Source organism: Serinus canaria, chromosome 1, assembly GCF_022539315.1.
Source record: "Serinus canaria isolate serCan28SL12 chromosome 1, serCan2020, whole genome shotgun sequence".
Classification (NCBI taxonomy): Eukaryota; Metazoa; Chordata; class Aves; order Passeriformes; family Fringillidae; genus Serinus; species Serinus canaria.
Window position 1 is genome coordinate 62,991,398 of NC_066313.1, and position 12,163 is coordinate 63,003,560.

At 34.7% G+C, this 12,163-nt stretch overlaps 1 protein-coding gene across 2 annotated transcripts in view; it reads right to left on the bottom strand.

Moving 5' to 3' along the window:
- KLHL1 (kelch like family member 1) overlaps positions 1 to 12,163 on the bottom strand; it is a 182,203-nt gene that overhangs the window by 46,737 nt on the left and 123,303 nt on the right. The window lies entirely within an intron of this gene.

Genomic DNA, 12,163 nt, shown 5'->3' on the forward strand with positions numbered 1-12,163 from the left:
TTCACTTGCCTATATTTATGTATCTACCAGCTTTTGAGATGTTGTAAACTTCCACATAATTTTCCAAGATCCCATTGAATTACAAAATCTGGGTTAACCTCACCACTGACCTAGCTCTGAGCAGGAGTTGAACTGTAGAACTCCTGAGACCTGCTCCTACCTGAACGATTCCCTGATTCTGAGGTCTCACTGATGTCAGGCCAGAGGAGTGCAATGCTCAGGCAGATTTTGTGCCACATCTGCCAGACCCATATGGGTATATCAGACAACCTAAGACATCCAAATTAGAGCAGGATTTAATTGCATATAACAGCATATCTGTACAATGCAGTAAATTTCTAGACATCATAGAACATTGATCTGGGAGATCAAATAATATTCAGAGAAGAAGCTAAAGGCCAGCAAGCAGAAGAATCTCATTCCTGGAGTCTAAGAATGTCTTCCTATAGATATATATATATGAAAACACATGCAAATTGTTTGGCAGTTGCCTAAAGAGAGGATGTTAGATTCCTTTTAAGAGCTCTCAGCTATTTCATCTGGACTTTAGTGGCTGCAGAAGAAGCTTGAATGTCCTTTGTCAATCTGTCAGCCTTTGTCAGGTAACACGTTTTCTGTGACATCTGAAATATTAACAGCTGGCACATGTAGACAGCTGTTGTCTGCTTCTGATTTTAGGCACTAGTCATGAAATAAGTCAATGGTTGAAAGAAAGGCAATAGATATTACAGCCTCCAGTATCAACTCAGGATGAGGGATAAACAGTTCAAGACCAGCCCTGCAGAGAAGGATTTGGGGGTGCTGGTGGCTTAGAGGCTGGACATGACCCAGCCATGGGCACTCACAGCCCAGAGAGCCAAACATGTCCTGGGCTGCATCCAAAGCAGCGTGGGCAGCAGGGACAGGGAGGGGATTCTGCCCCTCTGCTCTGCTCTGACCCCACCTGCAGGGCTGCATCAGCTCTGGGGTCCCAGCACAGGGAGGACATGGACCTGATGGAGAGAGTCCAGGGGAGGACCACCAAGATGATTAGAGGGGTGGAGCAGCTCTCCTATGAGGAAAGACTGAGAGAACAGGGATTTTTCAGCCTGGAAAAGGGAAGGCCTTAGAGTGACCTAATTGCAGCCTTCCAGTACCTCAGGTGAATTTACAGCAGTGATGGGGCAAGACTATTCACAAAGCATGCAGTGACACAACTAAGGGGAATAATTTTGAATTAAGAGAGTAGGTTTAAATTAGATCTAAGGAGTTTTTTTTTTTTTTACTCTGAGGGTGGTGAGGCACTGGAATAGGTTGTCCAAAGAAATTGTGGATACCATACCCCTGGAGGTGTAAAAATGCAGGAGTTGGGAGCGAGTGGCTTGTGTCTCCCTAACTCAGGGGATGCCCCTTAAGGTCCCCAGAGAAGTGTTCAAGACCAGGCTGAATGAGGCTTTGGGCAACATGATCTAGTGGAAGGTGCACTTCAAGGGTCCTGACAAACCAAAGCACTCTATGATTCTATGAGAAAGGTTTCTGTGTATTTTTGTGTGCCTGTTCTGGTTATTATTCAATTAATATTACTAAATAAGAATATTAAAAGTGTGCTTATAAGCAGGGGTGATAGACATATTTCATAGCACTTAATTTTTATCTTATAATCTTAAGATTTTTCATATATTCTTTTTGTGTTTTTTTTTCCTTTACAGTGTTCAGCACACTGCAAGTAGACTAGAAAATCCAAGATTGTAGACAAATCATGTCCAGATTTTAGGTAGGATGATTGCAAAATGATTTAACACAGACTTAGGACTACAGAACCAAACAGAGTACTCTGTCAACATTAACTGAATAGAATACAGGCAAAAGAGAGCTAAGAAATCAAATTACCAGTTTTTTCTCTGCACAAATTTGATGTAATATTAAGTTACATAGACTTTCTAATGCTTAATGGAATTAATGAAATTGATGACAAAGGTTTTTATGCAAGCTTATTGTATCAGTAAGGTTCAAAGTCCTACAATAATATTGGTGATTTCTTTTTAGACCATTACTCCTTCACCCAGAAATGCTTAGGCTCTTAAAGCAAATATTTATCTTTGACATCTTTCTACTGAGTCACCAGATGTTTCAAATAAAGAAGAAATAATCTGTGAACACCGTTCTGTCCCAAAATTCTGAGACTTAGTTCACCAACCACAAATAAAAGCTGAATATCTTTATCTTTCATGTTAGAAATTCACCTTAAAAATTATTAGAAAATGGAAAAAAACCCCATAAAAAATTGCAAATAAAAATTTAAAAGTGGACAGAAACACTTGTTCATGTCCCTTAAAAAAAATTAATCATTCATCCCATTCATTTTTTTTAGAACATGGGCTAACTTGTGGTAAACACTGTATTTCTGAATCTTCTAAAGGCTAGAAGTCATTAATAACAAAAAAAAATTACATTGAAGCTACTATTTAAAAATCAGAAGTTATATAAAGCTGTTTCATCATGCATAAATTTTAGTAATATGCTTCAAAGTTTTTCTGCTCCATAGTTATCTTTCCTGTTTAAGTCACAACAATCAATATATTTTTTATTAAATCAGGATGCACTTGATCAGGAAATTCAGTTAATAAGGATGTTTCCCTGGAAACCATATTATGTTCAGCTTGCTCTTCTATGTCTATGACATAATTCATTAAGAGAGAATTGTATCTAATACTAACTGAATATTGCTGGGCTTTGTAATGAGGAAATTCACAGAGCTGCAGGTTCTCAAAGGACTACAGAATCAGTGCCAGCCTAGTTAACTTTACCATTGCTTGAACTTCTCAGACTAGCAATATCCTGAGAATTTTTTGTCACTTTGTGTCATCCCTTTGTTTCTCATTTTTCCCAATTAAAACCCCCCAAAAGTCCTTTCTTAGATGCACTTCCAAATGACTTCCAGCATGCACCATGCTGCAGAGAGCAGGCACGTTTCAACTCAGTGAAACACATTCAAGTTGAGATCTGGAGTGTAAAGCACTCAAGTACTGCCAAAAGGAAAGTCAAGCCTAAAAAGGAGTGGCTGGGGACTGGGTCAGGGACCAACCGTGGGTGCACCACAGGACTGCACCGACTGCTGCCTGCCTTATGCTTGCCCTCAGTGCCCTCCTTCCTTCCTTGCTGCCTTGATGAGCAGCTCTGCACTTGTTGCTTCCTGACAGATCTCTCCCAGCTTCTCTGTTATCCCAAGGATTTGTGGCTACAAATGTGGGGATCTGAATACTTGATTTGAATGACCTTAAGCAAAGTCGCACATATTCCACATAAATGATCACCTGAGAGATGGAACTGGTCACTTTCTACCCTGTGTCATCTAGGACAAAATTCAGCCACTACTAGGGAAAGAGTTTCCACCTACCTGGAAAGAAAAAGACCACCTTTTTCCTTTACTCCACTCTTGGGAGAGACTACAAGGCAATGGAAGAAGCAAAGAGCTGCCTCACCAAAGATTCCATAGTGACCTTATACTTCTGAAGATGCAGAGAGCACCCCTTAGTTATTTAGACAGAGCTTTCTATCTTGTGAAAAGTGCAAGGTGTGACAATATTCACTCAGTCAGGATGAACTAACCTCAGATTCCACCTTGATGTGTGCCTCAGACACAGTAATTGTCCAAAAGAAGAAATGATGAAACGCCATCAGATTCCTACCACTACAATGAAAAACCATGGGTATTTCCTCCAGGACAGATATCAGGGCTATAAAAGTGAACAAAGTGAGAAAGTACTCCCTGCATGCCAAAATTAAATACTAAACCCATGCAAAAGTTTTAATCTGTAATCCAAGAGATAGATGGTTCCAAAAGAGGGACAGCATCATTCTAAATTATGCATTTTGTGGTCTATATCTGCCCACCAGTGTTTATTATGATTTAGAATCTTGAATAGTCCTTAAAAACATATAATTATTCTGTACACCACTGATTACGATTAAATTTCATACTCAAACATACTAATTTTTTCATAGGCACAAAGCAACTTCCAGTTCTCTAAAAACTATCCTAGTATCTAGATGCATTTTCCCTCTGAAAAACCCTAAAGAGCTCTATGCCCTTAGAAACCTTCATGCCAATGTCACACAGAACAGAGGATTAGAATTATCTTAATAGCATTCATAATTATACCAGAAGAACAAAAAGTTAAAAGTCCTTTAAATGCATCGTGAATAAATGAAATGTGGATTTTCATGGCACATTTCTTTTTAAAAAAGTCCACAAGTCTCTTCCTTGATCCAAAATGTATCCCAAGTCACTTGGCAACCTTGAGTCGGAGAATCACATTACCATATGAAACAAAATCCTGAAGAATTAATGACCTGAAATTTGAATTTTGAATGTTTTTCAAGAGACAAGTTTGATTAGCCATCATTGTCCTTTTATGAGCCTTCTTCCACATACAGGTTTGTTACATCTGGTTATTGCTGATGATCACAGTAATGCTGCTGCTAGGAAAGAGAATTCTGAAATGTAAGGTCATGATTGTTCTTTGTACAGATTAAAATGAAAAGCAAATAAAGGGTTTATATGAGTTTGTGGAAAGAATAAAAAAACTGCTTTGAAACTTTCTACAAAAATAGTTGTCAGTATACTTTCAAAGTCTTACCATGCTCAAGCTGCTCAAGATGCTAGGAAATGCTGTGTTTCTATGGACAAAGCTCCAATTTAAAGAATTTTTATCTGTCTAAAGCTGGTAGAGGTCACGATTCCTACATCAGACTATTACCATATGAATACAAGCATTTCTATTGATTAATGTGGTGAAAGGAATAAATTTTTTGACATTTTGTATTTTCTGTCTATAAGATAGTTGAAAGAAATGCCTGTAATATTATTGCAACTGCAAATTTCAACTTAATTGCTATTCTGATGAAAGCTTTATATAAACATACCCATTTTAAGAAAAATCAGTCAGGCTATTTATGTTTCACTGCAAACATGACAGAAAAAAATGTCCCCCAAGAAGTGCTACTTCTTTTTTTACAAAAGGAGTAAACTCTGAGCTACCTCTATTGGATAGCACTTTTTTTGGTATAAAGACTATTGTTTAATGTATTTAAACTTCTTCATTAAAAACCTTTGAATTTATGGGATAGGCATAATAGTGACCTAAGAAATCTCAGTTGAAAATTTACAGCAGATTTTCTTACCAATTTGCTGGTCTTGGCTGGGATGAGGTTATGAAAATTAATCACAGGTACTGGGGAACAGAATTAAAGTATGGTTTGCTTCTTTCAATATCAGTTTAATTTTTGCTATTTTGATATTAACTAAATATTCTGCTTAACATTTATTATTGAAAAGAACAGATTTTAGTAAGAGATCATTATGGCTGTCTTGACAATGCAAAGTATTTACATGCTTACACTAGAAATTTAAGTGATGTCCAGTAGTAATATTATTAACTATTAGAAAAATAAAGTAAAAAAAAGTAAAGAAAAGTAAAATCAGCAAGATATTTCAGCAATCACTAATACTTACAAAAAGGAGAAATATATAGCAAATCTTATTTTTATAAATACTAAATTAGGTATTCATGAAAAATTCCTAAGAGAACATGAGTAAGAAGAGCAGAGTGTTTACACTGTTTATGTGAGAAAATATTTGGGACTATTTATTAAGCATTAACATTTTACAATGTTTAAGAATCATACTCAGAGAACAAGAATAAATTTAAAAACCTTTAAAAGTTCAGACAAAAAATTTGAAAAGTTGTCATAAAAAACCATCAAAAATTATGGATTGATTTAAAAATTGGTAGAGTTTTGCACACAAAAACCTCCTTAGCTTTTCATAACAGAAGGTACATCATCAAGAATTTTATAATTGTGAATTTACTGCAAAGATATATATCACTTAACTCTTTCTTTTAAATTACTACATCTTGAAAGTAAAATCCACTGCAGTCATAGAATTTTCTGCCAATTCTTGCATTCTGAGGTATTATCAATAGTGTCATTTATTATACACATCCTGATTTGCAATTAGATTTTATGTAAAGAAATTGAAAACACTTAAACATTATCTCCATCTCCACCTTTTGGTTTTAAACAATGAAAAAATTATAAAAGTTGTTAACTTTTTTCGGGACTTCTAAACATAGAGAACACAAGGTCTCAAACTGATCCTGTATGTACCTGAAGTTTCAACTCCATTACTAAATTCCATTTGATCCATATAAACTTTTGCAACATTAACAAATGACCTTTTTGTTTTGCTAGGAATTGAATGTATTGAGCTAAATCTGGCATAACCATCTGCTTTGTTTACTTGACTTGTAATCAGGAGCCTTATACTGATTTTTTTTAACAAAGCTTATTTCTAATTTATAATTTGAGGTTTTGTTGGCTTTTAAAACATTAATTTCAATATTTTGTTATAGAAATAAAATAATAAAAAAATATCTGCAATTAATTATACCTCAAATTTAGCATGTCTCATTTTGTTTTCTACCATCTTTTTTCAGCTCATTGAACATTCTGGATCTCTTTTAAGTTCTTTTTTTCATATTCATGTTTAATTAATGATTTCAGTAAAGTTTTTTTAACGCAGACATTTCCAGGCATTTTTCTGTAGTACAACAAATATTCAGAATATGAAATTCAATATTTGTGTTGCTTATGGACTAAATTATTCATGATGTGTTAGTCAAGCCAGCTGCTCAACCAGCCCAGGAAGAAAGACTATACTAAATCACTCAGAATTTCTGTATTCTCAAACAAAGACTATTTTCTCCTCAGCAATAAGATGCAGCAGACTAAGGATCTTTAAGACCAGTTTTTCCTAGAAACATGTGGCTAATCATTTCTATTACAAATAATCTACATCAGGATTTACTGCTTAGACACCACAGATTTTCATTAGCCTCACTGCAAGTCTGTGATCCCTGCATGCATACAGGTGATAATATATTGCATAGAGTTCAGTCACATAGCAGTAGTAATGATTAGTCTCAGACTGGAATTTTGGAAAACAAATCCAATTGTGTTTTTTCTTTGAAATCCAAATCCTGACATCTACCAAGCTTGCCTTTCTGATGGCCATAGTCACTGGCAGAGGAAATGTGTTCAGTATTCATTTGATTTGTAATACCTTTTTCCCAACATATTAAATATTTTAAGAAATATTAAATATTAAATACTTTTCCCAACATATTAAATATTTTAAAAGAAATTTTTAACTTGCTTTCTACCCTCCAGTTATAACCAAGTCCTCCCTATTCCTCCCCCACATCAGGGTACAAAATCCAAACCAAAAAAAATGAATATAGCATAGTTGAAGTTTACTTTCCTTAACTTACCATTAGATTACCCTAAAAAATTTACTAGAGAAACAATCAACCATGCACACACACATTCCCTGAGGCTGTACATTTGATACAGAAATAAAGAAACTGACTTTCCCCCCACTTCCTCTCGAATAAACTAAGTAATGGAATTGGAGCATTCATTGGTAGCATCTGTGGCAAGTAATTAAACTGTGGTATTGAAATCACTTTCACAACATTAACTCTTCTCCAAAGCTTATGATTTAACAATCTCATTTATTGTTATGAGATTTAACAATCTCATTTAACAATCTCAATCTTCAGTATTATTTTCTATAAGTAAACCCATGTTGTCTTTTATGACACAGTTAAAATTTTAACTTAATTTATAACTATGCCCACACTTTTTTAGCACACATACTGACTTTTGTTGAACTCCTTGTACAACCAGGTCTGTCTTTGAAACTGGTACTAATTTGACCAATCGATTTATCAACTAGATGCATTATTGATTCAAATGTTATTCAGTTTAGGAAAAGAGAAATTGTTTTAAACCCTCCCACCCCAACTTCAGCCTCCAGTGACATCTTTTAATGACAATTTTAACAATCTTTTTATTTTACAGAGAGGCTGAAGTAAGGAGGGCAAAATCCAAGATGCAAGCTTAGTACACAATTCTACTGGTGGCCAGATCTACATTTTACTTCATCACAGTATGCTTATTCTCCAGAAAATGAAGAAAAGTATATTTATTTCAAGATAAATTGCTTCTTAAAGTAAATATTAAGTTTCTAGATAAAGTTAGGTAAGATTAATGTCTTTTAGAACATCTTACAATTTTCTTCTCTACTCCTTGAGGAAAAATTACAATTTTCTTCTCTACTCCTTGAGGAAAAAATTAAGTTCATAATCCCAAGAGCTACTAGCTATTTTGCCACAGAATTAAAATACTACATAAGAAATAATAAAATGTCAAATTGCATTCAAAAGGTCAAATTTCACTCAGAAGAAAAGGAAACAAAATTTAATAAAACCCCAATCACATTTAAAATAAGAGAAAATATAAAAAATACCCCAACACTAGAAGCAACAAAAAAATCCGTCTTGTTTGAAGACGGATGTCTTTATTTGAAGTTCTTCTGAATCAAATTCTTTTTTTTTTTTTCTTCTAAAAGTGATAAATAAGAGATTAGGTAAAAGCACAACAGATGCTAACAAATGGAATACAAACATTATTCAGTCAATAACAACTAACAGCCCATATTTGAAAATTACTGGCTTTTTATTTTTTTACTGTAGCTACCTCTTAACTGCAGTAAGTAGTGTACCAGAATTGATGTAATTTTTATAAAATTCTAATATGAGAATAAGTACAAAGAAATGGAACATAAAAGAAGCTTTTTTTCCCCCCCCATAAATAATGTCCTCCCGATTCAAATACCATGTTCAGTCTTGGAAGCAGGCAAAAAAGATGGACAAGAAAACATCACAGAAGGGGGACTGTATTTAAGCACCTTTTCCAAACAGTATATTTAATGTTTAAATGTTACAAATGTTGAAGAGGAAGAATTCTTTTAAGACATTCACAATCTCTAAACTGTTGATGACTCAAATAAAAGAACTAGAAAAGAAAGTGTCTTATTTTGTGCTTGTCTATTATGCTGCATCAATCTAAGGGACAAGGAAGGAAGCAGAAAAAAACACTACATTACAAAAAACAGGGACTCAGAATTACAGAAGGTGAGTCCAAACTATTTCTTAGCCCTCCCTTTTTCCTTCCTTCTTTACTTAAGAGTGATAGATTTCAGTGACATCAACAGCAATAATGGTTTTTGCTTCTAAAACTACCTGTTAACAACTGCTGAAAGCAGCAACTGATCTTCATCCTAACAATGTTCAATAGGTTTTATTTTCATGACCTCTGGAGGCATTGTTTATGGAACATCAACACCTAGCAGCAAAACTTGTCTCAGTTCAGAAGCCTTGCATTGTACTTCCTCTCCCCTGCCCAGTTTTGGAGGGGAGGGTACAGTGGCATCCAGCCAGGGGCAACCCACGACAATATGATTGTCAATCTGACAGTCAGTAAGAAAGAAAAAGACAAAAACCTGTCAAAAATTACTACAGATCATATGACTTTGTAAAAACACCAGCAACAGGTAAAACATGTCTCCTCAAAATGGAAGACATCATTTTATGTGAATGTAACTGTATTATAAATGTTATTATTTAATAATGGATATATTTCAAAGGTCAAGGAAAGATATTCTCTTATTTATATGACCAGAGCTTCTAATTGATTTGAGAGTTATTATAATCCAATTTATCCATGATTATGTGTTTTCACATGGAGCAGTCTATACATTCTAGCAGGGACATGTATGAAATATACATTCTCTTAAGCGTTTCACATAAACTGCAGAGATTAAGCAACAGAAGTATAGTATTTTTATAAAACTATTTTTCTAAGAATTTCACAACACAGAATAAATTCAAGTGGCACAAAGTTTGCATTTTATGAAGTGAATCAATCTAAGGGACAAGAAAGAAAGCAGAAAAGAGCACTACACTACAAAAAATAGGGACTTAACATTACAGAGGGTAAAGTGATTTAATTAGTAAAAATCCAGTCTTCCATTAAGTAAATTTACCCCAAAATATTTAGTAATGAACCATAAGCTCATTATATCATGAGAAACTGAATAAAAATTCAGGTAAGTTGCCTGTGTGTTGGATAAAGAAATAGTACTATAGAATTATGTTGTCACACTCTTTTATTTGAGCAGCACCTTGTGACAGCTTCAAAGCGTTTACTGAAACTTTACTGATATTTACCAATATTTACTAAACTTTCCTGATAATAAAATGTGTTTGGAAATGAAGGTCACACATAACTGTGTTAAGCAGTTATCATTATCACTATGTTCACATGTCATTTATTTACACACAAAAAATCCCAGCCATATGGACAGGACTTTTGGACAATTTTAGAACAACCTAAAAGGCAAAAAAAAGAAAAAATCCTTTGGACTGTTTCTTGTACACTGCGTTGAAGTATCATCTTTATTCAGGTAAAGTATCAGCTGACAAGCTACATCCACTGCCAGAGAAGTTGCTATTAAAAAGTTAAATAGCTAGCTTTACTGTATGATCTATATAAGAAAAGTAAAACCATAACAGTTTATCTTGTTTCTACTGGCTATACTCAACTAATTGTCATTATACAGCCAACTGAAATTTTTACAAGCCCAAATTTTTATTGCATTGATAACTTAAGAGAGGAGTATGCAGATCATCCTAGAAGCTTGCCAGATTTCATTTTTTGAGGGCTGGGAAGTTATTAATTCTTAAGGTAATTAATTTATCTTTGTTTGCTTGACATTAACATAAATATTTCTTTCAAAAAAAATGCTTGGCTTAATTGGCCTAAGCCACTTGCACAAAACTAAGCATCTAGCACCATTTGAGATGCCACAGGGTGTCTAAGAATCCACACAGAGACAGTAGATATAGTAGTGGATTTAGAAGGGAATGTTTCTAGAAAAATTGCTTGGAGCCAGGCAGCAAGATAATCCATGGAACTTCTCAAATCAGCACACAGGTTTGCTCCTGTGTGTTGGGAAGTGCACCAGATCTTCATTGCCTATAGGGAGAGGTTAGGAATCTAGCTGATGTGGCACAGCCTGCACACATAGGTGAACAAGAAACTGAATCTCACCTTCAGACTTTTCAGACTCAGGTTATAAGCTCCTGGTATGCAATTATTTAGAAATGATTGAAAGAATTCACAAAATGTTGCAGAGGCTGACAAAGTTTACAGACACCTTAGGATTTACCCCAGACCAGTGGGTAGGAACCAACCTTAAAAGCCTACAACTCTACTCAGGTGTGAGTTCTTATCAGCTGCACTTGTTTAGTGACACTGGAGAGAGAGAACTGAGGAAGCTTCTCATTTCATATTATCAATCACACTGCTCTCAAAGACAAATTTAAAAATTGACTGACATAAAATGATACCCTCCTTTTTTGCTAAGCAAAGGAACCTGCAGTTGTTTTCTCTAGCTCAATATATGTTGAAAAGGTCAAAACTTAAAGATCCTGTCTGACAACTGCCTGGTTAATTGGGTTTTTTTAGTAGCACAAAAAAATACTTCTTTGTCAAATGCCAGCTGAGTTGTGGAAGGAATTTACAAGTTTACATAATCATATCAGTTATCTAAGCTAAGATTTAAACAGTTTCTACTCAATTATTACATGCAAATTCATATATGTTTTTAAGACCATGTACAGTCAGATGTAATGTGTGAATTCTAAAGGGATTTTAGAGGCTCAGTACTTCCTACAGTTTACCTACAGCATCTCTGTAGAAATAAGACAACTCATGTGGATCTGCTCACTTTCTCTCCAGTGGCTTACACAGTATTTAAGTACTTCATTTTATAAGGACTGCATTGTTCCTGCTCTGGGGTAAGAAATCTAATTTAGATGCCTATAACAGATTCACTGGATCTGAGCCACAGTGTATTTAATAGTCAAAGACTATGCATTATCCTATGATGTGATTTGCAAGCCTCTGAAAGTGATATTATTAAAAGTGTTATAGAGGAAAAGACAGTAATATCTCTGCTTTATGCTGTTTTCTAGCTTTCCTAGTTAAACTAGTGATCTACTGTTATAGGCAGATTCAAATAACAGCCTTTATAAACCCAGCACACCGGTGGAATACAAATTAGCTTTAACTTCAGCATTTCTATAAGGAAATATTTGTGCTCTTTTCATCATGCACATCTTCACTTAAAACCACTAAACATCCTCATCTTTATTGTCATACTATTCTAGGTACTCAGTATCCTGTTAACTTCTCTTGCTTGCAAATTTCTTCA